The sequence below is a fragment of the Castanea sativa genome, chromosome 2 (genome assembly GCF_040712315.1).
Source record: "Castanea sativa cultivar Marrone di Chiusa Pesio chromosome 2, ASM4071231v1".
Lineage (NCBI taxonomy): Eukaryota > Viridiplantae > Streptophyta > Magnoliopsida > Fagales > Fagaceae > Castanea > Castanea sativa.
Genome location: NC_134014.1, coordinates 9,289,750 through 9,313,389, shown reverse-complemented (window position 1 = coordinate 9,313,389; position 23,640 = coordinate 9,289,750). Strand labels below are relative to the sequence as shown.

The 23,640-nt window shown below is 31.8% G+C and overlaps 1 pseudogene; it reads left to right on the top strand.

Annotated features, from left to right (window-relative positions):
- The first annotated feature begins 6,247 nt into the window (after positions 1–6,247).
- On the top strand, positions 6,248–23,640 carry LOC142624856 (potassium transporter 5-like; annotated as a pseudogene).

Genomic DNA, 23,640 nt, shown 5'->3' with positions numbered 1-23,640 from the left:
ACAAAGTAATTAGTGCAAATATAAGACAAGCTTAATATAGAAAAATCCATATAAATTTCCCCTCATGAAATCATCAATTTCATTTATTTTGATTCATAAACGTTTCACCAAGTGGTCCAATTATGCAACTTCACATTTTGACCCAAATACATATTATATAAGTAGAATCTGTCGTATTGTGCTGTCCAAATGCAATGGTCCCCACCACATTTGTGTTCAAACTTACTATCTTCTACATATACATCAAAAGTAGCTTAGTAGTGTTCATTAAAAAAATAACAGTAGAAATCTGTTTTCTTAAAAGTAGTAGCATCAAAAGAGAATTCCCACTCTCCATTGGGTTGAAGAGTTCTAATGCCTAAATTATTATCCGCAGATTTACAATAATAGGTAAGGGGATGGTTGATGAGATGGTTGACAATTCTTAAAAAGTGAGTTAAAAAGTCATTTGCTGACATAGAAGAAGTACTTTGCCAAAGGCTAAGAGAAGGATAAACACAAAAGAATAAAGTTTGGCTATGATCATTTGATTCATTTTTCTATTGCTCAAAAAATATATTTGGTTACACTTGAAATGCGTTTACTTTCTTATTTATAACTGGAAATTGTCATTGTACATTTACAATGCATATTCAAATATTAAATGATTGGTAGACATAATAAATGCACCATAAATTTACGTTAGGAAAATTGCACTAACCTCCCCTAAGATTGAGAAATTATTGTGTACTCCTAGAGTATCATAAATGCGTACTTTATTCTCTTACATGAATGGTAGGTCCCACTAATTAAATTCATGGTGGGACCCACCATTCATGTGAGAGGAGGGACTACGCATTTATGATACTCCGGGAGTACCTAATAATTTTTCCCTAAGATTTATTGAAATTATACTGACCTTCCCATTATAGATACATTGAATCTTGCAATATTGATATATTTTCATATTTTGGTTTGTTATTGAATTATGATTAAACAATATCCTTATATTATTAAACCCATATGGATAAGATTATGGGATTTTCATTTTGTAAATGAGGATAAATGGTTAAATACAAAAAAAATTCTAAATTATATTTAAAATTCCTTTAATTGATTTAATGGATTTAAGTTGCAAGAAATGTGATTGTGGTAAAAACAGGGGTCTTTTTACAATTAGAAATACAGGGGAGGTTAATGTGATTTTAGTAAACATCAATGGTAGATGGCGCAATTTTTTATTTTTGACATTGATTAAAAAATGTCTTAGCAAATGTGCTTTGTAATATCCAACATTAAATACAATTTAGATTAAATGTCTTAGCACATTATATGTATTTCTAAATTAAATTTTCAATATTTATATTCACATATTATTTCCATATATCAATCAAAAAAATTATTGTGATAAAATCCAACATTAAATACACTTGCTTACTAGGACAAAGTTTAACTACAAAATTGGTTGTAGCCTAAGGTTACAACTTTAATCAATAAAATAAACATTACTACATATTTTAAAAATCTAACCGTTGAATTGCATGTTTTGTGTCAATCGGATGTTATTTACTATATGATCTATAAGCTTATATTTTATGCATAATGTTAAACTACTAAAAATTGCAATTTAAACAATTTAAATCCACATGGATATGAAAATGGGATATTAATTTGTAAAGGAGGATAAACACATAAATACAAAAATTTTCTAAATTATATTTAAAATTCATTTAATTGATTTAAAGGTTTTAAGTTGCAAGAAATGCGATTGAAGTTTATTTAATAAAACAAAGGTCTTTTTACAATTACAAATGCAAGGGAGGTTAATGTAATTTTAGTAAACATCAATGGTAGATAGTGCAATTTTTTTTTTGTCATTTTTTATTTTTGGCATTCACTAACAAATGTCTTAACAAATGTGTTTTGTAATATCCAACATTAAATATGTAAGTGCACAATTGCACCTGGACCCAAGAACAGTTATGGGCTCAGGCCCAATGAGCCTTAAACAATACGAATTTGTAGAGTGTGGGCTTGAAACCTAGATTATAAATGGGTGGGAACCAAACAACAAACTAAGGGTGGTAAATAATTGGAAACAACAAGGAATATTGCAAAAATTGGCCTCCTCGGACGTGAGCCAAGGGCTGTTCTTATATTATATCTTTCTTTGTTTCTTTTCTTTTTAGGTTACAAAGAAGTCTCCCCCCTTTTCTGTCTCAGGTCCTCCCTTAAATACTCCTCTTTCTAATACTTTATACACGTGTTGCCCCATTTCCTCCCTTAGCCTAGATATTTCTTTTCTTAGTGCCTTTGAACAGTAACTAGAAGCTTCCCTTCCACTGTTCAAGTGTCACTTCCTCATTAATGCGGCCAGGGTGGTAGGTGCAGGGTCTTTAATGTGGAGGTAGCAGCCTTTATCTTTGACATTTCTTCAACACTGGTGCTTCTGGGGCGTTCTAGGGTTTCCCCCTCTTAACCATTGGCCTTAACTGTGCCATCCCCTAACCTTTACTATGAAATCCCGAGTTCTTCGTTGCTCATCCGAGGGTAAGTTCACCCTCGGCTGGGTCCTCGGACCCTCGGCGCATGAGCCGACCCATAGTATTAACAACTTCTAAACCCAGGGTCAGGTCGGCCTTCCTTAACACGGCCCAAAAGGCCCATGTTCCCATCAGGATCTTTTTACCCCCCACAAAATACACTTGCATATTAAATGTCTTAACATATAAAATGTTTTTTAAATAAATTTTCAATATTTATATATTAAATTTATTGCCATATAACAATCCAAAAAAATTATTGCCATAAATATCCAACATTAAATACACTTCCTTTTTAAATGTCTTAACACACTAAATGTTTTTTAAATTAAAATTTTAATACACACACACACACACACACACACACATGCTAAATATATTTCCCTAAATAATCAAAAACAATTATTGCAATAAATATCTTATGTTTATTTGATTGGTATATTGAATCTTGCAATATTGATTCATTTTATATTTTTGTTTATTATAAATTTTGATTAAAAAATTTTCTTTTATTTTTAAACCCATATGGATAAGAAAAGGAAGATAACTACAGAAATACAAAACTTTTCTAAATTATTTTTAAAATTAATTTAATTGATTTAACGGTTTTAGGTTGCAAGAAATGTGATTGTAGTTTAGTTTTAAAAAACACGTATCTTTTTACAATTATAAATACAAGGGAAGTCAATGTAATTTTAGTAAAAATCAATGGCCAACAATGCAATCTTTTAATTTTTTTAATTTTTGGCATTCATTAACAAAAGTCTTAATAAGTGTGCTTTGTGATATCCAACAATAAATACACTTGCATATTAAATGTCTTAACATATTAAATGTATTTTTAAATTAATTTTTCAATATTTATATACTAAATTTATAGCCATATAACAATCCAAAAAAATTATTGCCATAAATATCCAACATTAAATACACTTTCTTTTTAAATTTCTTAACATGCTAAATGTATTTTTAAATTAAATTTTAATATATATGCTAAATTTATTTCCCTATATCAATCAAAAACAATTATTGCAATAAATATCTTATGTTTATTTGATTGGTATATTGAATCTTGCAATATTGTTACATTTTCATATTTTGGTTTATTATTGAATTTTGATTAAAAAATTTTCTATTATTTTTAAATCCATATGGGTAAGAAAAAGAGATTTTCATTTTTAAAGGAGGATAAATGTAGAAATACAAAACTTTTCTAAATTATATTTAAAATTCATTTAATTGATTTAATGGTTTTAGGTTGCAAGAAATTTGATTGTAGTTTAGTTTTTTTAAAAAGGGCCTTTTCACAATTAAACAATACAAGGGAGGTCAACGTAATTTTAGTAAACATCAATGGCCGACAATGCAATTTTTTCATTTTTTATTTTTTGCATTCGTTAACAAAAGTCTTAATAAGTGTGCTTTGTGATATCCAACATTAAATACACTTGCATATTAAATGTCTTAACACATTAAATGTATTTCTAAATTAAATTTTCAATATTTATATACGGGTCATTCTACCGTACCCCCCTTCCCCCCAAAAAAGGGGGGTACGGTACCCCCCCTAAATCTGAACCCTTCATTTAGTATTTTTTTAATCTTGACCATTGATGTAATTTTAATAGGTTTTGGTTATTGGTTAAACAGGTTTTATATATAAACCAAAAATTATAAGATTCATCAAACTTTTCTCCTCTCATGTTTGCTTCTCTACCTCTGCTTGCTCTGTCTCAGTTTGCCTCTCTAAACAAAACCTTCAAATAACAGCTAAAACCATACAAGAACCAGACAGCCGCACACCCATAACCTCAAATCGGCAGCACTTCTTCTCATCCAATCCGACTCGTCGGCGCCACTCTCTAATTTCGTATCTTCCAATCCATCCTTAAATCGGCGAACTTATATCCAATCCAACTAGGCGGTGCTTCAACTCTTCCCGTACGACTCGGCAGCGCTTCTTTTCTGCCATTCTAAATTGGTGGAACCACCCACAATCTTCAGGTTCTCTCTTTACATATGATTAACGCTGATATGAGTTTGTATCATCTCTCTAAAATTTGTGGGTTTATGCTATTATTGTTTTGTTTGAGTTTCGATTCTTATATATTTGAAAAGTTAATTTGTTAGGTTCTAAGGATTTAGGATCTAAATGTATTAGAACTTCAATGTGTAATGTTGACAAACCATGATCAAAGCTTAGAGTCTAGATTTAGGCTGCTCAAAGTAAGTTTAATGTAAAGCTGGAACCAAGTAATTGCAGAAAATTACTGTTCACTTTTTGCAAGGTTTATCGATCGAAAATTAGACTCAATTGATCGAAACTCGTGCAGATTGTTTTTCTACAGATTTTTCCAACTCAGCCCAAGCCTATTTGACAAGTAGGGTTTTATGTTTTGCTTTAAGTATAAAAGGAAAAACCTTAGCCACGTTTTTAGGTTGTTGTTGTGCTGTGTGTGTGAATCTCTTGTGAGATCTAAAGGTGTTTGCCTTCATACACACTTAGAATTATCAAGATCTAGATTGATGTCGAGAGCTTGGTGATCGTTTCAGTTGCTGCATAAAGAATTTCAAAAAATACAAGTGGTATACTTGTGGATGCTACGGATCTAAGAAAGAAGTAGTTTGTGGACTCGGAGTTGTCACGTGGTCGTGGTCGTGGTAGTAAGTTTTCTACTCGAGGTAGCAATAGGATGTTAGTGGTCTAAGTCGCTATTATAAAACTTCAATTCTTTCATAGTTGATTTGTTTTACCTTAAGGATAGCTAGGTTAAATCCTCTCAAAGTTTTTTACCAGTTTGGTTTTCCGGGGTTATTATATCGTTGTGTTCTTTATTTTTCGTTGCTTTAATATTTGTGTTTGGTTTGCTTTAACCTAGATTTGAATAATTTACCTAAGTTAATCACTTGGCTAAATAACTAGGTTAAACAACTTGTATTTTAAGGGGTCTAAAAACGTACAAGTGGTATAAGAGCCATGTTAGCTCTAGTGTTTAGATCCGTTGATCTAAGAGTTGATCCTTGACCCTTGTTGTCATGGAAACGGTCACTCTCTTGTGATCCCACCTTACATTGATGGGAACAACTATGACTATTGGAAAGTAAGGATGAAAGCATTCTTGAAATCTATTGATGAGAGCGTCTAGAATTTCGTTGAGTACGGATGGGAGAAGCCCACTACTCCAGTTAGTGAGTGTCAAACTTCTCAGAAAGAAGCAGCTGCTTTTAATAGTAAAGTTATGAATGCTATCTTTAAAGCTGTTTCTATGGAGGAATTCAAGAAATTGGGTTATTGCAACGATTTACTTTGAAAATCTCGTTGCAAGAGGTTAAATTTTTTATTAAAAAAAAAGAAAAAAAGAAATAGGTTTATGCGACATTAGATTTTCTTTGCAATAAATTCCACATATTGCAACTATTTACTTTGAAAATCTCGTTGCAATAGGTTTTTTTTATTAAATTTTTTTAAAAAAATTAAAAAATAAATAAATTATTTTTTTAAATAATAATTTTTTCAGTTACCTATTTTGCAATTCAAAAACCATATCTAGGTACTATACTAATAGATTAAAGATATGCATAAATGATGAAAAATTCTAAATACTTCATTTCAATACATATGTCAAAAAACACAAATATACTTGGTGTGATGTCTCTAATCTTTTACTTGCTTATGTTAATTACTTTGATCAAGTACGTTTTCATTGTGCTGACAACCAACGATAATGGCGATGGTAATTGATAATCCTCTCTCATGCTTAGAAATTTGTTTTAATAGATTAGTTATTGTATTTCTTGGATTCTCATTTTTACTGCCAGATGATAATTAGAAAGAAATTAATATTTCTTGATGATAGCACTTGCACACAAAATAAAAATGACATTGGGTAATGCTTATCAGTGTGCCAACAATAAAACTTTGAAATTTGAATGGTGTTGCTATGTTATATATTGAATTGCTAGCAAGGAATACATTATCATCAAACTATTCATTATTTTATATTGGAAATTGTATTGTTGCAGGAGGAACTTTTGCTCTATATTCTCTCATATGTCGCTATGCCAAGGTAAGCTTGACGCCCAACCAGCAAGTTGAAGACAAAGAAGTGTCCAACTACCAAGTAGATGTGCCAAACCGACGGCTCAAGAGAGCATCCTTTATCAAATCTATGCTTGAGAGTAACCAAATAATAAAGTATTTCATCTTGTTCATGACCATGCTTGGCACCTTCATGGTGATTGGAGATGGGATCCCCACACCATGCATATAAGATACAATAGAGTGAAATTCTTAGTCCTACTTATCTCTTTACTGTTGGTTAAGATGTTGTAAAAATCAAGTTGTTTATTCAATTTATTTAGCTTAGTTACAATTATTTATAACCTTATATTTCATGAACTCTTTGTATCTAATATTTTGAATAATAATTTACACTATGATTTCCTCCTTGGTGTAGTATTGACAGCAGTGGGGGGAGTTAAGGAAGCTACTAGTGCACTTACTGATAATACGATCATGTGATTTACTAGTAATCTTGATTATTTGGTTCCAAGTTCAGAGATTCGGGATAGATAAAATTGGCTATAGTTTTGCTCCAGTACTAACAATTTCGTTTCTTTTCATCGAAACTATTGGCATGTACAACTTTGTGAAGCGTGATCCAGGGGTTATCAAGGCAGCCAATCAAACGTATATTGTTGAATATTTCATTAGGAATAAGAAGAATGCATGGATTTCTCTTGGAGGTGTCATCCTATGCATAATAGCTGCGTATCATAATCTTATCTCATTGTTTAAGAACTTTGAATGTGCAGAAATGAGATGTTGTAATAGGTGTTGATGATGCCAAGAAAATCAGTAGGCTGGATGCTTCGGACTTGGAAGGACTACTGGTTCTTTCTACGGCCTGAAAAAGAAAGAAAAGCGTATCAAAGGCGACCGGGGCTGCCGGCCAAAAATCCTCCGATGGCAAAATTAGTTTTTTCCTCTAAGTTATTTGAGTTCCAACTTTTTTGGAGTGAAAACTGAACCTACCTTGGCCTTGTCTGAAGCAGCCTTTATATAGTGTTCTTATAGACGGTTATTGAGATGGGAACCTCTCCTGGATTCGAGGCTGAAACGTAACTGCTATAACCGTCCGGGAGTTACATTTCTATTTCATAACGGATACATGACCGTTATGCGTGGGATAAGGGATTGTCACATTTTATTCGGAGATTCTCCCAAGTATGGTACCCTCGTCCTGAATTTCCTTCGTCGTGTGAACCTGCTGATTCCAAATGTAAAATCCTAGTCCATGGATCTTCATGTGGACGAGTCTTCTCAGGGTAGGCTGTGCGCACCCCACGTACGAGGGATGTAACTTCGCTCACCCTCTGGACGTCCTTGTTCGTTTCCCTCGTCCTGAGGATAACTTCTGGACGGCTGCCGAGGTGATATCCGTCCATGGACGGGTTGGGTGGTTTGAGTGTTTTCATCCCACATCAGGTGTTATTGCAACGACAAAAAAGTCGATGCAAGCCGTTGTAATAAACTCCGAGGCAATAGGTTTATGCAACACTAGATTTTCGTTGCAATAAATTCCATATATTGCAACGATTTTTTGAAAATCTCGTTGTAATAGGTTTTTTTTTATTAAAATTTTGAAAAAAATTTAAGAAATAAATAAATCATTTTTTGAAATAGTAATTTTTTCGTTAACCAGTTTTACAGTTCAAAAACCATATCTAGGTATTATATTAACAAATTAAAGATATGCATAAATGATGAAAAATTTGAAATACTTCATTTCAACACATATGTCATAAAACACATATATACTTGGTGTGCTATCTCTAATCTTTTACTCGCTCATGTTAATTACTTTGATCAAGTATGTTTTCATTGTGCCGACAGCCAATGATAATGGCGATGGTAATTGATAATCTTCTCTCATGCTTTTCAATTTGTTTTAATAGAGTAGTTATTGTATTTCTTGGATCTCATTTTTACTGCCAGATGATAAGTAGAAAGAAATTAATATTTCTTGATGATAGCACTTGCACACAAAATAAAAATGACATTGGGTTATACTTATCAGTGTGTCAATAATAATACTTTGAATTTTGAATGATGTTGCTATGTTATATACTGAATTGCTAGCAAGGAATACATTGCCATCAAACTATTTATTATTTTATACTGGAAATTGTATTGTTGCAGGAGGAACTTTTGCTCTATATTCTCTCATATGCTGCTATGCGAAGGTCAGCTTGATGCCCAACCAGCAAGCTGAAGACAAAGAAGTGTCCAACTATCGACTAGACGTGCCAAACCGACGGCTCAAGAGAGCATCCTTTATCAAATCTATGCTTGAGGTTAACCAAATACTAAAGTATTTCATCTTGTTCATGACCATGCTTGGCACCTCCATGGTGCCTGGAGATGGAATCCTCACACCATGCATATCAGGTACAATAGAGTGATATTCCTAATTCTTACTTACCTCTTTACCGTTGGTTAAGATGCTGTAAAAATTAAGTTTTTTATTCAATTTATTTAGCTTAGTTACAATTATTTATAACCTTATATTTCATGAACTCTTTGTATCTAATATTCTGAATAATAATTTACACTATGATATCCTCCTTGGTGTAGTATTGTTAGTAGTGGGGGGAGATAAGGAAGGTACTAGTGCGCTTACTGATAATACGATCATATGGATTTCAGTAGCAATCTTGATTATTTTGTTCCAAGTTCAGAGATTCGGAACAGATAAAATTGGCTATAGTTTTGCTCCAGTACTAACAATTTGGTTTCTTTTCATCGGAACTATTGGCATGTACAACTTTGTGAAGCATGATCCAGAGGTTATCAAGGCAGTCAATCCAATGTATATTGTTGAATATTTCATTAGGAATAAGAAGAATGCATGGATTTCTCTTGGAGGTGTCATCCTATGCCTAGTAGGTGTGTATCATAATCTTATCTCATTGTTTAAGAACTTTGAATGTGTAGAAATGAGATGTTGTAATAGGTGTTATTGCAACGACAAAAAAGTCGATGCAAGCCGTTGTAATAAACTCCGAGGCAATAGGTTTATGAAACACTAGATTTTTGTCGCAATAAATTTCATATATTGCAATGATTTATATGTTGCAACGATTTACTTTGAAAATCTCGTTGCAATAAGTTATATTTTTATTAAAAATAAGCAATAGATTTATGCAATACTAGATTTTCGTTGCAATAAATTTCATATATTGCAACGATTTACTTTGAAAATCTCGTTGCAATAGGTTTTTTTTTTTATTAAAATTTTTTTAAAAAATTTAAAAATAAATAAATCATTTTTCTTAGATAATAATTTTTTCATTAACCTGTTTTACAATTCAAAAACTATATCTAGGTACTATACTAACAAATTAAAGATATGCATAAATGATGAAAGATTTGAAATACTTCATTTCAACATATATGTCAAAAAACACATATATACTTGGTGTGCTGTCTCTAATCTTTTACTCGCTCATGTTAATTACTTTGATCAAGTAAGTTTTCCTTGTGCTGAAAGCCAACGATAATGGCGATGGTAATTAATAATCTTTTCCCATGTTTAGCAATTTGTTTTAATAGATTAGTTATTGCATTTCTTGGATTCTCATTTTTATTGGCAGATGATGATTAGAGAGAATTAACATTTCTTGATGATAGCACTTGCACACAAAATAAAAACGACATTGGGTTATGCTTATATGTGTCAATAATAAGACTTTGAACTTTGAATGGTGTTGCAACGTTATATATTGAATTGCTAGCAAGGAACACATTGTCATCAAACTATTCAGTATTTTATACTGGAAATTCTATTGTTGTAGGGGGAACTTTTGCTCTATATTCTCTCATATGCCACTATGCCAAGGTCAGCTTGACGCTCAACTAGCAAGCTGAAGACAAAGACGTGTCCAACTACCGACTAGATGTGAAAAACCAACAGCTCAAGAGAGCATCCTTTATCAAATCTATGCTTGAGAGTAACCAAATACTGAAGTATTTCATCTTGTTCATGACCATGCTTGGCACCTCCATGGTGATTCGAGATGGGATCCTCACGCCATGTATGTCAGGTACAATACAGTGATATTCATAAGTCCTACTTATCTCTTTCTTATTGGTTGAGATGCTGTAAAAATTAAGTTGTTTATTCAATTTATTTAGCTTAGATACAATTATTTATAGCCTTATATTTCATGAACTCTTTGTATCTAATATTCTGAATAATAATTTACGCTATAATTTCCTCATTGGTGTAGTATTGTCAGCAGTGGGGGGAGTTAAGGAAGCTACTAGTGTGCTTACTAATAATACGATCATGTGGATTTCAGCAGCAATTTTGATTATTTTGTTCCAAGTTTAGAGATTCGGGACTGATAAAATTGGCTATAGTTTTGCTCCAGTACTAACAATTTGGTCTCTTTTCATCAGAACTATTGGCATGTACAACTTTGTGAAGCATGATCCAGGGGTTATCAAGGCAGTCAAGCCAATGTATATTGTGGAATATTTCATTGGGAATAAAAAGAATGCATGGATTTCTCTTGGAGGTGTCATCCTATGCCTAACAGGTGTGTATCATAATCTTATCTCATTGTTTAAGAATTTTGAATGTGCAGAAATAAGATGTTGTAATAGGTGTTGTTGCAACGACAAAAAAGTCAATGCAAGCCAATGTAATAAACTCCAAGGCAATAGGTTTATGCAATACTAGATTTTCGTTACAATAAATTCCATATATTGCAATGATTTACTTGGAAAATCTTGTTGCAAAAGGTTTTTATTATTTTTTAAAGCAATTGGTTTATGCAACACTAGATTTTCGTTGCAATAAATTCCATATATTTTATGATTTATATATTGCAACGATTTACTTTGAAAATCTCTTTGCAATAAGTTTTTTTAATTAAAAAAAAAAAAAAGGTTTATGCAACTCTAGATTTTCGTCGTAATAACTTCCATATATTGCAATGATTTACTTTGAAAATCTCGTCGCAATAGGTTTTTTTTATTAAATTTAAAATTTTTTTTTTTAAATAATAATTTTTTTTAGCATGTTTTGCATTTCAAAAACCATATCTAGGTATTATACTAACAAATTAAAGATATGCATAAATGATGAAAAATTCGAAATACTTAATTTCAATACATATGTCAAAAAGCACATATATACTTGGTGTGTTGTCTCTAATCTTTTACTCGCTCATGTTAATTACTTTGATCAAGTACGTTTTTGTTGTGCCGACAACAAACGATAATGGCGATGGTAATTGATAATCTTCTCTCATGCTTAGCAATTTGTTTTAATAGATTAGTTATTGTATTTTTTGGAATCTCATTTTTACTGCTAGATGATAATTAGAAAGAAGTTAATATTTCTTGATGATAGCACTTTCACACAAAATTAAAATGACATTGCCACATTGGGTTATGCTTATCAGTGTGTCAATAATAATACTTTGAACTTTGAATGGTGTTACTATGTTAATATTGAATTGCTAGCAAGGAATACAATGTCATCAAACTATTCATTATTTTATATTGGAAATTGTATTGTTACAGGAGGAACTTTTGCTCTATGTTCTCTCATATGCCGCTATGCCAAGGTCAGCTTGACGCCCAACCAGTAAGCAGAAGAAAAAGAAGTGTCCAACTACCGACGAGATGTGCCAAACTGACGGCTCAAGAGAGCATCCTTTATCAAATCTCTGCTTTAGAGTAACCAAATACTGAAATATTTTATCTTTTTCACGACCATGCTTGGCACCTCCATGGTGATTGGAGATGGGATCCTCACACCATGCATATCAGGTACAATAGAGTGATATTCCTTAGTCCTACTGATCTCTTCACTGTTGGTTAGAACACTGTAAAAATTAAGTTGTTTATTCAATTTATTTAGCTTAGTTACAATTATTTATAATCTTATATTTCACGAACTCTTCGTATCTAATATTCTGAATAATAATTTACACTATGATTTCCTCCTTGGTGTAGTATTGTTAGCAGTGGGGGGAGTCAAGGAAGCTACTAGTGCACTTACTGATAATACAATCATGTGGATTCCAGTGGAAATCTTGATTATTTTGTGCCAAGTTCAGAGATTCGGGACAAATAAAATTAGCTATAGTTTTGCTCTAGTACTAACAATTTGGTTTCTTTTCATCGAAGCTATTGGCATGTGCAACTTTGTGAAGCATGATCCAGGGGTTATCAAGGCAGTCAAGCCAATGTATATTGTTGAATATTTCATTAGGAATAAGAAGAATGCATGAATTTCTCTTAGAGGTGTCATCCTATGCCAAACAGGTGTGTATCATAATCTTATCTCATTGTTTAAGAATTTTGAATGTGCAGAAATGAGATGTTGTAATAGGTGTTGTTGCAACGACAAAAAAGTCGATGCAAGCCGTTGCAATAAACTTCGAGGCAATAGGTTTATGCAACACTAGATTTTCGTTGCAATAAATTTTATATATTCTACGATTTATATATTTCAACAATTTACATTGAAAATCTCATTGCAATAAGTTTTTCTAATTAAAAAAAAAGCAATAGGTTTATGCAACTCTAGATTTTGGTCACAATAATTTCCACATATTACAACGATTTACTTTGAAAATCTCGTTGCAATAGGTTTTTTTATTATTAAATTTTAAAAAAAAATTAAAAAAAATTAAAATTTTTTTTTTAAATAATAATTTTTTCATTAGCCTGTTTTGCAATTCAAAAACCATATCTAGGTACTATAATAACAAATTAAAGATATGCATAAATGATGAAAAATTCAAAATACTTAATTTCAATACATATGTCAAAAAACACATATGTACTTGGTGGATTCTCATTTTCATTGGCAGATGATAATTAGAAAGAAATTAGTATTTCTTGATGATAGCACTTGCACACAAAATAAAAAAGACATTGGGTTATGCTTGTCAGTGTGTCAATAATAATACTTTGAATTTTGAATGGTGTTGCTATGTTATATATTGAATTGCTAGCAAGGAATACATTGTCATCAACCTATTTATTATTTTATACTGGAAATTCTATTGTTGCAGGAGAAACTTTTGCCCTACATTTGCTCATATGCCGCTATGCCAAGGTCAGCTTGACGCCCAACAAGCAAGCTGAGGACAACGAAGTGTCCAACTACCGAGTAGATGTGCCAAACCGATGGTTCAAGAGAGCATCTTTTATCAAATCTATGCTTGAGAGTAACCAAATACTGTAGTATTTCATCTTTTTCATGACCATGCTTGGCACCTCCTTGGTGATTGGAGATGGGATCCTCACACCATGTACGTTAGGTACAATAGAGTGATATTCCTAAGTCCTACTTATCTCTTTACTGTTGGTTAAGATGCTGTAAAAATTAAGTTGTTTATTCAATTTATTTTGCTTAGTTACAATTATTTATAACCTTATATTTCACGAACTCTTCGTATCTAATATTCTGAATAATAATTTACACTATGATTTCCTCCTTGGTGTAGTATTGTCAGCAGTGGGGGAGTTAAGAAAGCTACTAGTGCACTTACTGATAATACAATCATGTGGATTCCAGTGGAAATCTTGATTATTTTGTGCCAAGTTCAGAGATTCGGGACAGATAAAATTGGCTATAGTTTTGCTCCAGTAGTAGCAATTTGGTTTCTTTTCATTGGAACTATTGGCATGTACAACTTTGTGAAGCATGATCCAGGGGTTATCAAGGCGGTCAAGCTAATGTATATTGTTGAATATTTCGTTTGGAATAAGAAGAATGCATGGATTTCTCTTGGAGGTGTCATCCTATGCCTAATAGGTTTGTATCATAATCTTATCTCATTGTTTAAGAACTTTCAACGTGCAGAAATGAGATGTTGTAATAGGTGTTATTGTAACGACAAAAAAGTCGATGCAAGCAGTTGCAATAAACTCCGAGGCAATAGGTTTATGCAACACTAGATTTTTGTTGCAATAAATTCCATATATTGCAATGATTTACTTTGAAAATCTAGTTGCAATAGGGTTTTTTTTTTTTTTTTTTTTTTTTTTTTTTTTTTTTTTTTTTTTTTTTAAAGCAATAGGTTTATGCAACACTAGAATTTCGTGGCCATAAATTCCATATTTTCTACGATTTATATATTGCAACAATTTTTTCCGAAAATCTTGTTGCAATAGGTTTTTTTTTTATTAAAAAAAAGCAATAGGTTTATGCAACTCTAGATTTTCATTGCAATAAATTCCATATAATGCAACGATTTACTTTGAAAATCTCGTTGTAATAGGTTTTTTTTTTATTAACAAATTTAAAAAATAAATAAATTATTTTTTAAATAATAATTTTTTCATTAAACTGTTTTGCAATTCAAAAACCATATGTAGGTACTATACAAACAAATTAAAGATATGCATATGATGAAAAATTCTAAATACTTCATTTCAATACATATGTCAAAAAACACATATATACTTGGTGTGCTGTCTCTAATCTTTTACTCGCTCATGTTAATTACTTTGGTCAAGTACGTTTTCATTGTGCCGACAACCAACGATAATGGCGATGGTAATTGATAATCTTCTCTCATGCTTAGCAATTTGTTTTAATTGATTAGTTATTGTATTTCTTGGATTCTCGTTTTTATTGCCAGATGATAACTAGAAAGAAATGAATATTTCATGATGATAGCACTTGCACACAAAATAAAAATGACATTGGGTTATGCTTATCAGTGTGTCAATAATAATACTTTGAACTTTGAATGGTGTTGCTATGTTATATATTGAATTGCTAGCAAGGAATACATTGTAATCAACCATTCATTATTTTATATTGGAAATTGTATTGTTGAAGGAGGAACTTTTTCTCTATATTCTCTCATATGCCGCTATGCGAAGGTCAGCTTCACGCCCATACAACAAGTTGAAGACAAATAAGTGTCCAACTACCGATTAGATGTGCCAAACCGACGGCTCAAGAGAGCATCCTTTATCAAATCTATGCTTGAGAGTAACCAAATACTAAAGTATTTAATCTTGTTCATGACCATGCTTGGCACCTCCATGGTGATTGGAGATGGGATCCTCACACCATGCATATCACGTACAATAGAGTGACATTCCTAAGTCCTACTTATCTCTTTATTGTTGGTTAGGACGCTGTAAAAATTAAGTTGTTTATTCAATTTATTTAGCTTAGTTACAATTATTTATAACCTTATATTTCACGAACTCTTTGTATCTAATATTCTGAATAATAATTTACACTATGATTTCCTCCTTGGTTTAGTATTGTCAGCAATGGGGGGAGTTAAGGAAGCAACTAGAGCGCTTACTGATAATACTATCATGTGGATTCAGTAGCAATCTTGATTATTTTGTCCTAAGTTCAGAGATTCGGGACAGATAAAATTGGCTATAGTTTTGCTCCAGTACTAACAATTTGGTTTCTTTTCATTGGAACTATTGGCATGTACAACTTTGTGAAGCGTGATCCAGGGGTTATCAAGGCAGTCAATGCAATGTATATTGTTGAATATTTCATTAGGAATAAGAAGAATGCATGGATTTCTCTTGGAGGTGTCATCCTATGCCTAATAGGTGTGTATCATAATCTTATCTCATTGTTTAAGAACTTTGAATGTGCAGAAATGAGATGTTGTAATAGGTGTTATTGTAATGACAAAAAAGTTGATGCAAGCTGTTGTAATAAACTCCGAGACAATAGGTTTATGCAATACTAGATTTTCGTTACAATAAATTCCATATATTGTAATGATTTATATATTGCAACGATTTCCTTTGAAAATCTCGTTGCAATAAGTTATTTTTTTTATTAAAAAAGAGCAATAGGTTTATGCAACACTAGATTTTCGTTGCAATAAATTTTAAATATTCTACGATTTATATATTGCAACGATTTATATATTGCGACGATTTACTTTGAAAATCTCGTTGCAATAGGTTATTTTTTTTATAAAAAAAAATAGCAATAGGTTTATGTAGCACAAGATTTTCGTTGCAATAAATTCCATATATGGCAACGATTTACTTTGAAAATCTCTTTGCAATAGGTTTTTTTTAATAATTTTTTTTTAAAAAATTAAAAAATAAATAAATCATTTTTCTTAATTAATAATTTTTTCATTAACCTGTTTTGCAATTCGAAAACTATATCTAGGTACTATACTAACAAATTAAAGATATGCATAGATGATGAAAGATTCAAAATACTTCATTTCAACACATATGTCAAAAAACACATATATACTTGGTGTGCTGTCTCTAATCTTTTACTCGCTCATGTTAATTACTTTGATCAAGTACGTTTTCATTGTGCCGAAAGCTAACGATAATGGCGATGGTAATTAATAATCTTTTCCCATGCTTAGCAATTTGTTTTAATAGATTAGTTATTGCATTTCTTGGATTCTCATTTTTATTGGCAGATGATAATTAGAAAGTAATTAATATTTCTTAATGATAGCACTTGCACACAAAATAAAAATGACATTGGGTTATGCTTATCTGTGTGTCAATAATAAGAATTTGAACTTTGAATGGTGTTGCAATGTTATATATTGAATTGCTAGCAAGGAATACATTGTCATCAAACTATTTAGTATTTTATACTAGAAATTCTTTTGTTGTAGGAGGAACTTTTGCTCTATATTCTCTCAGATGCCACTGTGCCAAGGTCAGCTTGACGCTCAACCAGCAAGCTGAAGACAAAGAGGTGTCCAACTATCGACTAGATGTGCAAAACCGACTGCTCAAGAGAGCATCCTTTATCAAATCTATGCTTGAGAGTGACCAAATACTGAAGTATTTCATCTTGTTCATAACCATGCTTGGCACCTCCATGGTGATTCGAGATGGGATCCTCACACCATGTATGTCAGGTACAATAGAGTGATATTCATAAGTCCTACTTATCTCTTTACTATTGGTTGAGATGCTGTAAAAATTAAGTTGTTTATTCAATTTATTTAGCTTAGATACAATTATTTATAACCTTATATTTCATGAACTTTTTGTATCTAATATTCTGAATAATAATTTACACTATGATTTCCTCCTTGTTGTAGTATTGTCAGCAGTGGGGGGAGTTAAGGAAGCTACTAGTGCGCTTACTGATAATACGATCATGTGGATTTCAATAGCAATTTTGATTATTTTGTTCCAAGTTCAGAGATTCGGGACAGATAAAATGGCTATATTTTTGCTCTAGTACTAACAATTTGGTTTCTTTTCATTGGAACTATTGGCATGTACAACTTTGTGAAGCGTGATCTAGGGGATATCAAGGCAGTCAATGCAATGTATATTGTTGAATATTTCATTAGGAATAAGAAGAATGCATAGATTTCTCTTGGAGGTGTCATCCTATGCCTAACAGGTGTGTATCATAATCTTATCTCATTGTTTAAGATTTTTGAATGTGCAGAAATGAGATGTTGTAATATGTGTTATTGCAATGACAAAAAAGTCGATGCAAGCCGTTGTAATAAACTCCGAGGCAATAGGTTTATGCAATACTAGATTTTCGTTGCAATAAATTCCATATATTGCAATGATTTACCTTGAAAATCTCGTTGTAATAGGTTGTTTTTTTTTTTTTTAAAAAGCAATTGGTTTATGCAACACTAGATTTTCGTTGCAATAAATTCCATATATTCTACAATTTATATATTGTAAACAATTTACTTTGAAAATCTCGTTGCAATAAGTTTTTTTTAATTAAAAAAAAAAAGCAATAGGTTTATGCAACTCTAGATTTTTGTCGCAATAACTTTCATATATTGCAACGATTTACTTTGAAAATCTCGTTGCAATAGGTTTTTTTAATTAAATTAAAAAAATTAAATAATAAATTAATTAATTTTTTAAGTAATTATTTTTTCATTAGTTTGTTTTGCAATTCAAAAACCATATCTAGGTACTATACTAACAAATTAAAGATATGCATAAATGATGAAAAATTCGAAATACTTAATTTCAATACATATGTCAAAAAACACATATATACTTGGTGTGCTGTCTCTAATCTTTTACTCGCTCATGTTAATTGCTTTGATCAAGTACGTTTTTGTTATGCCGGCAGCCAACGATAATGGCGATGGTAATTGATAATCTTCTCTCATGCTTAGCAATTTGTTTTAATAGATTAGTTATTGTATTTCTTGGAATCTCATTTTTACTGCCAGATGATAATTAGAAAGAAGTTAATATTTCCTGATGATAGCACTTGCACACAAAATTAAAATAACATTGGGTTATGCTTATCAGTGTGTCAATAATAATACTTTGAAGTTTGAATGGTGTTGCTATGTTAATATTGAATTGCTAGCAAGGAATACATTGTCATCAAACTATTCATTATTTTATATTGGAAATTGTATTGTTGCAGGAGGAACTTTTGCTCTATATTCTCTCATATGCCGTTATGCCAAGGTCAGCTTGATGCCCAACCAACAAGCTGAAGGCAAAGAAGTGTCCAACTACCGACTAGATGTGCCAAACCGACGGCTCAAGAGAGCATCCTTTATCAAATCTCTGCTTGAGAGTAACCAAATACTAAAGTATTTTATCTTGTTCATGACCATGCTTGGCACCTCCATGGTGATTGGAGATGGGATCCTCACACCATGCATATCAGGTACAATAGAGTGATATTCCTTAGTCCTACTGATCTCTTTACTGTTGGTTAAGATGCTGTAAAAATTAAGTTGTTTATTCAATTTATTTAGCTTAGTTAAAATTATTTATAACCTTATATTTCACGAACTCTTTGTATCTAATATTCGGAATAATAATTTACACTATGATTTCCTCCTTGGTGTAGTATTGTCAGCAGTGGGGGGAGTTAAGGAAGCTACTAGTGCACTTATTGATAATACGATCATGTGGATTTCAGTAGCAATCTTGATTATTTTGTTCCAAGTTTAGAGATTCAAGACAGATACAATTGGCTGTAGTTTTGCTCCAGTACTAACAATTTGGTTTCTTTTCATCGGAACTATTGGCATGTACAACTTTGTGAAGCCTGATCCAGGGGTTATCAAGGCAGTCAATCCAATGTATATTGTTGAATATTTCATTAGGAATGAGAAGAATGCATGGATTTCTCTTGGAGGTGTCATCCTATGCCTAACAAGTGTGTATCATAATCTTATCTCATTGTTTAAGAACTTTGAATGTGTAGAAATGAGATGTTGTAATATGTGTTATTGCAACGACAAAAAAGTCGATGCAAGCCATTGTAATAAACTCCGAGGCAATAGGTTTATGTAATACTAGATTTTTGTTGCAATAAAATTCCATATATTGCAACAATTTACTTTGAAAATCTCGTTGCAATAGGTTATTTTTTTATTAAAAAAAAGCTATAGGTTTATGCAACACTAGATTTTTGTTGCAATAAATTCCTTATATTCTACAATTTATATATTGCAACGGCATATATATTACAACGATTTATATATTGCAACGATTTACTTTGAAAATCTCATTTCAATAGGTTTTTTTTTTTAGTTAAAAAATTTTAAAAATAAATAAATCATTTTTTTTAAATAATAATTTTTTCATTAACCTGTTTTGCAATTCAAAAACTATTCTAGGTACTATACTAACAAATTAAAGATATGCATCAATGATGAAAAATTCGAAATACTTCATTTCAACACATATGTCAAAAAACACATATATACTTGGTGTGCTGTCTCTAATCTTTTACTTGCTCATGTTAATTACTTTTATCAAGTACGTTTTCATTGTGCCGACAACCAACAATTACAGCGTTGGTAATTGATAATCTTCTCCCATGCTTAGCAATTTGTTTTAATAAATTAGTTATTGCATTTCTTAGATTCTCATTTTTATTGGCAGATGATAATTAGAAAAAAATTAATATTTCTTGATGATAGCACTTGCACACAAAATAAAAATGACATTGAGTTATGCTTATCAGTGTGTCAATAATAATACTTTGAAATTTGAATGGTGTTGCTATGTTATATATTGAATTGCCAGCAAGGAATACATTGTCATCAAACTATTCATTATTCTATACTGGAAATTCTATTGTTGTAATAGGAAATTTTGCTCTATATTCTCTCATATGCCACTATGCCAAGGTCAGCTTGACGCCCAACGAGCAAGCTGAAGGCAATTGGTTTATGCAACACTAGATTTTCGTTGCAATAAAATTCCTTATATTGCAACGATTTACTTTGAAAATCTCGTTGCAATAGGTTATTTTTTTATTAAAAAAAAGCAATAGGTTTATGCAACACTAGATTTTCGTTGCAATAAATTTCTTATATTCAACGATTTATATATTGCAACGATTTATATATTGCATAGCTACTGTCTCAGGTTTCAGCTTTAGAAACATACAACTTACAGTGGTGATTGGAATTATTTCTACAATCATAGTAAATTTTGATATGGAAAAATCCTTGATGATTTAAGCACAATGCTACAAGTAAAATGGTTTAAGTGCAGCTTCGTTATCAGTCCTTCTCAAATCCCAAATTATTATTGATTGAGCTTTTGCTGCAAATAATGGTTGCCTTTATTAATTAAGAACATGAATTGAATTTTCCATAAGTCTCTTGTCCAAGCCTATGAACTTACTTTGAATAGTCCTACTAGATGATTATTGTCTTAAATATTTTTTGAAGGTTCATAATCCAATAAATTTGTGGAAATATGCAAAACAGACTCATTGGAGGTTTAAGTTAAGTTCAAACAAGTCTCTTTGCACTTTTGATTTTGTGTTATTGACTACTGAGGAATATTAGAGTCATTGTCGCAATTGATAGAAGTGATGAAGGGATCAATTTTGTCATTTTTGATATCTTAAGAACCAACAGCACTAAACCAAGAGTACAATGGATCTGTTTAAAATTTGCCTAAACCCAAGTGGGTATTATAGCATGTTGATTTTACATTAGAAGAATCTTTTGAAATAATTTTTCTTTTACTTTACCTATTGGTTTTGACAAGCTTTCCTTTCATAACCTCATGTTCTTTTTTATTATTGTAAACTAGAAAAAAAAATAGTTTTACTTATTTGTATAGGACTAATCCTATAGTTGCTAATTATGTGGTGAACTTGGTCAAACAATGTTAGGTTCTGAAGCCTTGTTTGCAGATCTTGGTCACTTCAGTGTTCGTTCAATTCAGATAAGCTCATGCACTATGGTTTTTCCCTCGATTGTTCTTGCCTACTTTGGTCAAGCTTCATATCTCTAGAAACACAATTAGGATGCTAGCAATGCCTTTTATAGTTCTGTTCCAAGTATGTTTACTGTTCCTTATAATATGGTTTTTGTTTTTTTCCTCTTGCTATCATTGATATTGAGGTGGTATCTTTGTTTTCATATGACTTTCTCTTATGCAGAACCACTGTACTGGCAAATGTTTATTGTGGCTGTAATGGCAGCCATCATTGCTAGTTAGTCGTTAATCTCAGCTTCTTTCTCCATCGTCCAACAATCTTTGGCCCTTGGGTGTTTCCCATGGGTTAAGGTAGTTCACACATCTGCTAAATACAAAGGGCAACTTTATGTACTAGAGATCAACACCCTTCTTATGTTGGCTTGTGTGGGTGTCACTCTTGGCTTCAAAAATACATTGAAGATAGGGAACGCTTATGGTAAATCACCTCAAACTTTTCTTTATTTTTTTAATATAATTTTACAATTCTGAGGGGTAGTAAAAAACAATTGTACAATTTTTTGGATTTATTTGGATGTTGATATGAATTAAAACTTGTCGAAACTCAAAAGCCATAAAAATATTAAGAGTCTTGTGGCTTAGCATCATGCATTACCTAGAGAGAACCTTATTCAAAATCCTCTTCCCATGTCCTAAAATGAAGTTAAAGTAGTCAAAAAATGTCTTTTGTGCTTGTTTATGAGAGTTTATTTTCATTGACTTTTTAGGTTCTAAAATTAAGTTAGGCAAAAGTTGCTTCAAAACGTTGTACATAAGCTAAATAAACATAATAACTAACTTAATTCCATCATATAGTTCATTCAAACGAACACTTAAAGTTGTATTCTTTGTATCAATATGTTATTTTACTATGTTGTGTTATGAAGAATGAAAACATTTTCTATTAGCTTCCTTTTGAATCTTCCTTTTTGAATTCTACTTTTGCAAGTCTTTCCAACTCTTTTTCTTGATATTCTTTCAACAGGAATTGCAGTGGCATTTGTATTTACAATCACATCTTCGTTTCTTCTCCTTGTGATGGTCATGATATGGAAGACAAATATCTACTTGATCATCATATATGCTCTAACTATAGGGCTCTTGGAATTCCTATTCTTGAGCTCAGTACTCTACAAGTTTGTTGATGGAGGGTACCTTCCTCTATTGTTTTCCTTGACTCTTGTGACCATTATGTATTTATGGAACTATGGCTACCGGACGAAGTACAAGTATGAACTAGAAAACAAAGTTTCTACTCATAAATTGGTGGAGGTAGCCCCTAATCCTAGCATCCCTCGGGTTCCGGGTGTTGCCCTATTTTACACTGAGCTTGTCCATGGAATTTCCCCTATATTCACCCATTATGTTGCGAATGTACCAGCTTTACACTCAGTTCTTGTCTTTGTTTCAATCAAATATCTAACCATTAGCACAGTCCCTCTAGAGGAACACTTTTTGTTTGGACGAATAGAGCCTCATGAGTTAGGCATTTTCCGATGTGTTGTGAGGTATGGATATAAGGATTCAAGATCTGAGTGTGAGTTTTTAAAGGAGATGTTGGTGAATCAATTGAAGGAGTTCATACGAAATGATCTGCTCAAGCCTAATGAATTAGCTGATAACAACGAAGTAGAAAAGGTTGACGAAGAAATGGTACAAAGAGAGGTGGGAATTGTGGATGATGTACTAAAATTTAGGGATGTTTATCTAATGGGTGAAAATGAAGTGATGGCTTCAAAGGGGTCTAGCTTTTTGAAGAAGTTAGCTATAAACTATGCCTATAATTGGTTGAAAAGATGTGTGAGACAAGCATATGAAGTTTTCATGATTCCTCGCAATCGTCTTCTCAAGGTGGGGATGACTTATGAGGTATAG